The sequence below is a fragment of the Ambystoma mexicanum genome, chromosome 10 (genome assembly GCF_040938575.1).
Source record: "Ambystoma mexicanum isolate Mex_15411 chromosome 10, UKY_AmexF1_1, whole genome shotgun sequence".
Classification (NCBI taxonomy): Eukaryota; Metazoa; Chordata; class Amphibia; order Caudata; family Ambystomatidae; genus Ambystoma; species Ambystoma mexicanum.
The window spans coordinates 229386200-229392199 of record NC_090932.1 but is presented as its reverse complement, the minus strand read 5'-3'; the positions used below and the strand labels follow the sequence as shown (position 1 = coordinate 229392199).

Below are 6000 nucleotides of genomic sequence, written 5' to 3'. Positions count from 1 at the left end.
ACAGAACTGGTAGTCCCAGCATGCAATGGGAAAAACAGCGACTGGCCCGAGAGGTCAGGCACAACACAAAGTGCAGCATCGCACCTATGCATACAACAGCACCTACGCTACATCCAACCAAAACTAAAAATGCAATCGCGCATAGTGGTCCGGCAGACCCTGATAATCCGCTGCTTTACGCTAGCTGGACGTCACTAAACGTTAGTGGGTATCAACCGTGGGACAGTAGAGATCATGCTTCGTGAAGGGGGCGGTGGACACCGGCACAGCCCCAAGAACTGTGTGCCGCTCCGCCGCCTCCCAGCCTACCCACAAGACACGCACAAACATGGCGTCCGAGCTAAGAGTTCCAGCTTCTTAGTGCCTTCTCCAAATAAGTCTCTTTCCTGCCTCCCAAAAGCACGCCCTGAGCCGTCACCTCGCTCAACTGTGACGCCGCCCGCGCCTGCGCTCTGGCTACCGGCGGCGGTTAGACGACTTTTGTTTTTCTTCAACATTGAGAGGTGACAGGAGTTGGGACTGCGGGGGACCGGAAGTGGGGGATTGAGCTACCGGATGCTGGGGGTAGCTGTTTGGACCCCGGAACTCCAGTATATTGCGTTGAAAGTAGAGAGAAAGTACACGAAGAAAAAGTAACTCGCGGGAGGAAGAGAGGAGCTACTCGCCGATACCAGGTACAGACAGCCTTGACAACCAAGCTCCATCTAAGATCTGTCTCGCAGAGACATGCTCCAAATTGATGCACCCTTAGACATCTGTCAAGCTGACTTCCAGCAGTGATATTCTATCAGACGTGGTGCGCCTCACCTGCTACCCTAAAGCCCTTATACTTTGTCCAAAGTCCTACACGTCAGGTTTTTGGATACATTAAATCCTGTGACTCAATACAAAAACCTCCTCTGTGGCTCTTCGATCCGATACATTAGCACCTCGGCCTTTGCCAAGCAAGTTCTGGAAGTGTACACGGAGTGCCTTACTTCATCTGTACCCAACTCGTGTCTGTGTAGTTTCAATTCCCGTACCCCTCCTTTGTCTCATCCTCCTAGTTCTTGTGTTCTTGCATAGCGCTTCATGACAGGCTCCCCCAGCTACTATGCGCTGTCTTAATAGGTGGCATTGCTCCCCTTTTGAAGGGTACTTGATGTAACTCGGGATCCATACTTGCAAAATCTCCTCTGATCTGGCTGTAGCTGCCCCCTTCGCTAGTAGTTATGCATTGGTCCTTTGCCCTCGATATACGCGCTCCCCTATGCCGGTATGATGGCCTTCACTCCAAGCTTCTCAATACTAATGCGCTTAACATCAAACTACTGTGGCAGTCCTTTCACCCCGATTTCTCTTACTTGGCTCCTATTCACGTGCTCGCTTGCTGTTTTTCACTTGCGGCTCTGTAGTCTCACCCCTTATACCTGCATTTTCGTTGGCCGTTCCCTTGATCCGAACACAGCCTGCCTTTGTGTGGCAATAATCGGCACTCGCATTAGATATGTCGTCGTCTTCTGTTGACAGGCAGCTCGCCCCTGGCGCTACGAGACATACACATTCTAGTTGGGGATTTAACAATGGACGTCGTTACTGACACAACTCGGACCATATTGAGGCAGGCTTCAGGACCCTCAGAGGTGTATGTTTGTTTATGGTACCATACTTTCTTTCAGTTTTACAAACCATTACACCCTAACTGAGCTGCAGTGTGTTCTTCCCACAACCCTGCAATCCATTGCGCGTTTGTCGCTTTATTTATTAATTTCTTTTAATATTTGGAGGTCTCTCTCTCTCTCTTTCTCTCACACACTCACTCCCGGCCTTGGATGTGCTTTCCAAAACAAATGTGGGCATGCCGCCCCCCCCCCATAATGCCTAATTAACAGTATGTACAAATGGCTCATTGAGGGAGCCCAACACTATCAAGGGGGGTCCGGGATGCCCCCCCCATGCATTTTTTTTAAAATGATGGGTTATAATGTTGCATTGTAGAGCACACTCAAGAAAAATGGTTAAAAAGCCAAACAGTTTGCAATTGGTGCTGGGGGGCCCAGAGGGCATGCATGACATTTTTTTACTGGACATTATCATAGATGTCCAGTAAAAAGATACCATCCCCGTCCCCTGGGCCCCACTGCGCCTAACGCAATCAACATGATTAGGTGTGTATGCAAGGCACTGGGGTACCAAGGGGGAAAGCATGGTATTTTTGACTGTACACCCATGATGGACATCCAGTAAAGAAAATACCATTCCTGTCCCCTGGGCTCCACAGCACCTCAGGAGAGCTGATTTGGCAGGTAGGTAGGGGGATTGTGCATGTACAACCCCCCCACCCGCCAAAATGAGCTCAACGGACCAAAACACACACACGCAACTTAAGATACCTTCTGCAGGAGCCTGCGCGTGGGTGATGAAACGCTCCGCTCCAGGCTGCTCTGTCCGTATGTGCGAGGAGGCGCAGGTGTTCCCCCCCCCCCCCCTCACGCTTACAGACATGCAGGGCCCCAGCCAGCATTTCCAATAAGCTATGCAAGGCTGCCGAAGCGAAACGCCCCCAGCCTCGCATGGCTCAGTGAGCATGTGCTGCTTGGGAACTGAAATGAACTGTCAAAGGGAACATTGTTTCCCTTTGACAGTTCAGCCAGCTCAGGAGCACTCCCTCAGCTGGAAAAAGCAGCTGAGGAAGTGCTCAGTATTTCACTCGGCTGGCTCCTTGGCTCCTCCATAATGGGTGAGGGGGCCACTGGGTGGACGCCGCCTCACCATTATGGATGAGCCAGAAGGCTCGGACTGGCCTATATGGCAATGCCTGTACCAAAAAGGCAAAATGCTAGTGTGGGCCAATCAAAATGGGCCAGTTTGATGAGTTACTTCACTATGCAGCTAGTAATTTTGACCATTGTTAACATTCTTTAAATATCACAATTTACTTAAATTTGAATAAAAAAACACCCTTGTTGGGTCCTATTCAAACAGTCTTTGACTAAAGGATTGAATATCCATTTGCAACTGCGGGCCACTTTTTCATTGGTGCCTGAGACGGTTTCATGCACCAGTCTGACCATGTGAGCCGCCCTAGCCCATTTCCTCCAATCTAAAAAAAAAATGATGTATATTTTTACGTTTCCTGCTGGGCTCGCGTGCCCCACAGTTTGAAGACCTCTCTTCTAGTGGAAGATCAATGCAATTTATGAAGACATTTTCATGTTTTCTTTCTGGTTTGCATCAAACCGTAGTTAAATTCACAAGTTGAACATAAATGATTTGTTACCCGTTATGTTGATTCGTTTCTTGAACCTTATGTTATACAGCCTTCTGTAATGACATTTCCTGAGCACCATTTCCTGAGTACGTTTGTGTATTTCAAACTTAATTTGCTTCCAACACAATAGATTCATGGAGCTTGAACAGAAATTTTAAGGCAAATGCATATATGCTGCTTTTGTTCGATATCTCCTATTGAATCTCGTTGCCATCTATAACTAGAATTTATTTCGACAGACGCCTTTTAGGAAGGGCTGCAGCACTACACATTCTATTTGGGTCCTTCTCACCCTAATTTCGGACACGTACCTAAATCCAGAGACAGCACTTTATATGTGCTATGTGGACTACAGTGTTATGTCATGTTAAAGGTACTTGTATAGCGCGCTGTCACCAACGGAATTGATCCCCAGGCGCTATGGCGGATCTGTAAACGAGAAGGTGGGAAGGGTTAGTAAGGTGATGGGGGAGTAGGATAGTGAGAGGGGTGGTATACTGTTGGCAGCTTCAACTGGGGGACACCGGGTGCTGAGCTTTGGTGCAAGTATTGGATTGATGTCAGTCTGTGTGAGCTGTTGGTGCAGCTTAAGTGTTGCAGTGTGGTGAAGTGTGTGCAGCTTGTTGTGCGAGAGGTGGTTGTGTGAGTTTTTCAGTGCTATAAGTATGCGAAGAGTTTGAGCTTATATTGGTTAGTGGGTTATATGAGATTGAATATGCTGACCTACATAGCACGTGCCACACTTAGACAGAACTAACATTCACTATCCTGTCTAGATACGGCGCAGGATAATGTTCTCAATTCTAAGTGTGGCACATGCTAACATTCAGAAACCTATCTAGATACAGGGCACAGTGCAGCTTATGACAGTGTTATAAGGTCTAAACTGGAAAGGTGGGGCGTTGATACTTCACTATTATACTTTATTAAATTATTACCTGGCAATACACATGTCAAGGTTAGGTTTTCCAGGACCACGAGGGTATGTTTTCCTAGTCTTTTCCCATCGATAGAGGGCTTAAGCAGGGTATGCGTGCTTGCGCCACTGCTATTTAATTTATATGTTGATGATATTGCCCTGGTTTTGAAGACCACACATAACCATCCCCCTCGTTATGGCATTGAGCATATTCACTGTCTAACTTATGCAGATGAGTAATTTTAGATCGAACGGCTGTGGGTCTTCAACGTTCTTTAAATGCACTTCACCAATTTCCTGATGCAAATTGCCTTTGTCCTAACACTTTTAAGACCAAGATATTGACGATGGGTAACCGGGCATATAGTAGGCCGTCCTTCACATGGAACTTGGGTGGCACGTGACTGGAACAAATAAAAGGATATAAGTACCTAGGAATTTGCATCAGAGCTAGTCCCTCCACAACTTACTTAGCAGACGTTATACCTTTTGAAAGCCTGGCAGTAATGACTGTCTATTAAGAAAGTTATTGATAGCTATGGGGGCTGCTCCATTGAGTCAGATTAATGCTTATAAGAGATCTATTGCCCCTGGTATTTTGTATGTCTTGGAAGTATTTAATGAGAAGACTGTCACATGGTTAACGAAACCTGAGGCTAAGATCTTGCGATCACTGCTTGGTCTTCCTGGAGCTGTACCTGTAGAGGCTATTGGATTAGAATGGGGCTTGCAGTCTTTGATTTCACTTTGGAAAACCTTAGTTTGTAAGTTCTGGGCCAAACATCATTATGGAAGGCCTGGTGATGGTTTGCTTGTAAGCCTTACAGTTGGGCACATGAGGCGGTGTTCACGTAGTATATGGTTCATGGACATGGAGAGCTTGGTCCTTTGCCATTGTATAGACATTAGCTTGCCTTTTTTTGCAGAAGTCTGTGGAAGCCCTATATCTGTCTAAATTTGAAAAGAAAACCAGGCTTTATGATCGAATCCAGTCATTGGCTCACTTGGCAATGATTCACAAATATGCACTTTATTCCCAACAAGGAATGTTTAGTCCAATTCCGCAAAGCTATCTAATCAAACTACGAACTCCTGCTTAGATCCGTTTTATATTATAACTACATTTTGGAAATTTTACCTGTTTTAGAAAATATGGGTGCTTGGAAGGACATTCCTTGGGAGGACCGGCTCTGTCGACTGCAAAAAATAAGTGGAAACATCTCGCCATATTTTTACACAATGTAAAGCATTCAGAACATTTTATGAGGGAGTTAAATTTATCCTACCACACTGATCAGTTCTGGAGTTTGATTTTTGGTGCTTACTCGCTGGTGGCGACAACTGCTGCCTATCATATATGGCAATTGGCGAAAGTAAGGAGGTTGATAATGTATTTCTTGTTATAACACATGTGAGATCCATATACTGTCTTATGTTGAAATGTATATTGTTTTAGAAGAATGTTAACTTTGTAGATTCATGTACATCTTTTAAATACAGTGTAAAAGGTTGATCATGAACAACCAAATGCACTTTAAAAAAAACTAGAATGTCACTGTTTAAATCCTATAAGGCTTACTTTAGATCCCTTTGGTACATAAACTGGAATTCATAGATTCTTTAAAAAAAAAAGGTTTCTAATTTTACAGGATAGACTGGTTTTCATTGTTACAATATGTAATTGCCCCTTAAGATGTAATACATTTACAGCTCAAATGCCATACTAAATGTTATTTAAATCCATAAAAAGTTTGTTCTTTAGGGTTTACATTTGAAAATCCTATTTTAATATAAACTCACCCGTATAAGAAAAGTGCTTTTTCCTTTCTCC

The 6000-nt window shown here is 44.9% G+C and overlaps 1 protein-coding gene across 2 annotated transcripts in view; it reads left to right on the top strand.

Moving 5' to 3' along the window:
- Positions 1 to 200: 200 nt before the first annotated feature.
- The window catches only part of REEP4 (receptor accessory protein 4), a 261700-nt gene continuing 255900 nt past the window's right edge, over positions 201 to 6000 (top strand). The window contains exon 1 of one of the 2 annotated variants that reach the window (XM_069617741.1): positions 201 to 674. The gene's annotated coding sequence lies outside the window, so the exon portion shown is untranslated. The remainder of the gene's footprint in view (positions 675 to 6000) is intronic. The other variant, XM_069617742.1, reaches the window with a different exon arrangement.